The sequence below is a fragment of the Dinoponera quadriceps genome, unplaced genomic scaffold (genome assembly GCF_001313825.1).
Source record: "Dinoponera quadriceps isolate SergipeBrazil2010 unplaced genomic scaffold, ASM131382v1 scaffold318, whole genome shotgun sequence".
Classification (NCBI taxonomy): domain Eukaryota; kingdom Metazoa; phylum Arthropoda; class Insecta; order Hymenoptera; family Formicidae; genus Dinoponera; species Dinoponera quadriceps.
In genome coordinates, this window is record NW_014554417.1 from 93312 (window position 1) to 96242 (window position 2931).

Consider the following 2931-nt stretch of genomic DNA (forward strand, 5'->3'; position numbering starts at 1 on the left):
CCCCCCCCACTCTCTCTCTCTCTCTCTCTTTCTCTCTCTTTCTCTCCCGCCCCTACTCGTTTCCGCGCACCCCACCCCACCGAGCTTCGGCCGGCCGACGTCGCCGGCGTCCTCGAAACGCCACCCCGTGCCGTACGTACCCGTACGTACGTAGGTACGTTACGTTACCTACGTGCACAGGCAACGGCCTTCCACCGAAGAAGGGAACGCGCGCTCTAGGGGTGGCTGCTGCTCCGCATGTCTCTCTCTTTCTCCGTCCGGCATGCACCACCCTGTTCATCGGCCCGCCTCTTCGCCCCGCTACCGCCGTCGCTGCCACCACCCCCTTCTTTTCCCTCTTAGGTGAGATAATACGGACTATAAGCCGAGCAATTCGGGGTTTGGCTCGCTCGGTAATGCCGTAATAAAATCATACTCCCATCAAACGGCGCTGCGCGCACCCCCTTGAGACGATCAAGGAAAAGAGAAAGCCGGCAAGAGGCAGAGAGAGAGAGAGAGAGAGGGGGAGTAGGTAAAGGGGTAGAAGACGCAACGAAAATCTTTTTCTTCCCCCTCCCCTCTTCTCTCTCTCTTTCTATCTATCTATTTATCCATCTACCTTCCTCTCCTCGTTCGGCGGGTGGTCGCAGGAGGTGAGCGGGGCGGGAGGATAAGCGGCTCGCGCGCACGGTACCAAGGGAGGAAAAAAGCCTGGAGATTCGCATTCCTTTGGTCCCAACGATTGGATTTTATTTGACGAAGCCGCCCCGCGGACCGTCCAATCGCCTGCCTCGCCGTCAGAAGCCGGTCACGCCCATTTACCCCTTTGCACCCCATCCCCCATTCGACCGCCACCTCCGCGCTCTCTCGCTCGCACCCTTCCTTTCTCGCGTATCGCTCGCCTTCATTCTCTCTCTCCGTACCTTCGCCCCCTTCGTTCGCCTCGCGTCTCCCGCGCTCTCATAGTCGACACTACCCCGTTTGCTCTCTTTCGGCGGGGGTAGGGGTTGCGGCCCTCTACACTCTTATCAACTTTATTATCTCGCACTACTACCCGGCGAGCACCTGCGCGCGCGCGCGCGTATTATCGTGTTCGCGTGTTCGTGCATGAACTTGGGGCAGCGTGAGAGGGTACGATGTAATTTTCTTGTAGGTGTAGGTAATTATATTATCGCCGCTCGCAAAAGGGAGGGAGGAAGAGAACGAGCTTCGCAGCGTCCCACCTACCCTCTCCCTCTAAGCACGCTGGTATAATAATAATGATAACAATAATGGTGATAATAATAATAACCGGTGGCGGGAAGCGGGGGGGGGGGGCTTGGCTAACGTCCACAATCGCGCCGACTCCTCCGGATCGCGCGGTAATCACGCGGTAATGACGATATTGATATTATGAAGTCGTTCGCGGGAGTATTATATAACTAGCGGCGCGCGCGCGGCAGAAATAGAAGCGATAATTGTAGTTTCTACCAGCAGCGATAAAGAGATCCCTTTCGCGTTTCCGCTCGGTCGCCGAGGAATTATAAAAAGCTCGCTCTACTTTATACCGTGTAACGCGAATGAACGCGCTTCTCTCGCTAGGGTCGCAACGACTCCCTCTCTCATTGCACATTTCTAAATATCACAGCTATGTTTCATGACGAAAATTTCACCGGTCTCGAATATCTTCTTTTTCCACACGATTTTCTTTATTATTGGCATTAAACGTCAATCTTGTTGAATATTATGTCGCGTTTAATGCGGGGATAAGAAGCTGACTGTGTTGGTTCACCTTTTGTGAGGAAATCTGTATTCAGAGAATAAATGCTATGTGTGTTTGAATACATATATATATATATATATATATATGTGTAATATGTAATAATAAATATGTAAAAAAAAATTTATATATATACACATGTCCCTCTCTCTCTCTCTCTCTCTCTTTCAAGGAATATTTCCAGCAGGAACAATATATAATGAAAAAATGAATTATCTTTAAGAATACCGTTTGGAAATATCAGTCAGAAAGGTATATTGCGATACGGATATTTCCCATCCACTTTACTACACACAGGAAAGCTCCGTTCATAAATCATGTATTTCATATGGCGGCGCAGGAAGGTGGTCTGCCGAATGTAGGAACAGAGAGTTTCATAATTACAATTGGCAATCTCGGCATCGTTACGCGGATCTCATCGTGCCGTCCACAGAGTAGGATTTTCCTTTTCCATCGACGAAACTTTTAATATGAAAAATGATCTCGACGTTCCACGGATCGACGACTCGACTTGAATCAACAGCCAAGTCGATCTCCGGAACCTCACGACGAAATGCTCCTCGTTGTAGCGACCACGGTGTCGTCACACGGCGACGGCGGCGCGTCGCCGTCAGTCGACGCGCGTAATTTCGTCACCCCTGGCTCGGTCCGAAAGTGACGCCGCAAGTGGACACATCCGCGTGCGCATTATCGTGGAAGGCGCGGCGCAAGCACGTTGCTGTCGGTGCCGGAAATGTCCGCAGGGTTAATTAAATTAACGACCGACGCCGGTGCGGCCGGCCAGACGCGCGTCCACGCGCTCGCTCGCTCGGCCACGTGCAAGCGCGGAAGCGTTTCTCCTGCACGGATGACGGGGCTCCTGACAGTGCGCGTGATAAGTCTCTCCTCCCGATGCTCGCCCCAAGAATTCCACATAAAAGTGGCGTACACGCGGCCATACATACATATGCCCCTTTTAAACGCGCGAGAATAAAGATCGAGGGAAGCGGAATGGGGGTGGATGACGACGATGACGACGAGGAAGGAGAGGAGGAACGAAACGCGGGAGAAAGAGCGAGAGGACAAGAAGACGGCGGAAAGGGTGGAAGAGGAGAGAGAAGACAAGGCGCAACGACGTGCACTGTACTTAAGTAGAGCCGCCGTCTATTACCGGAGAGGGCTGAAAACGCGGGCGCAGGGGGCCAGGCAATGGA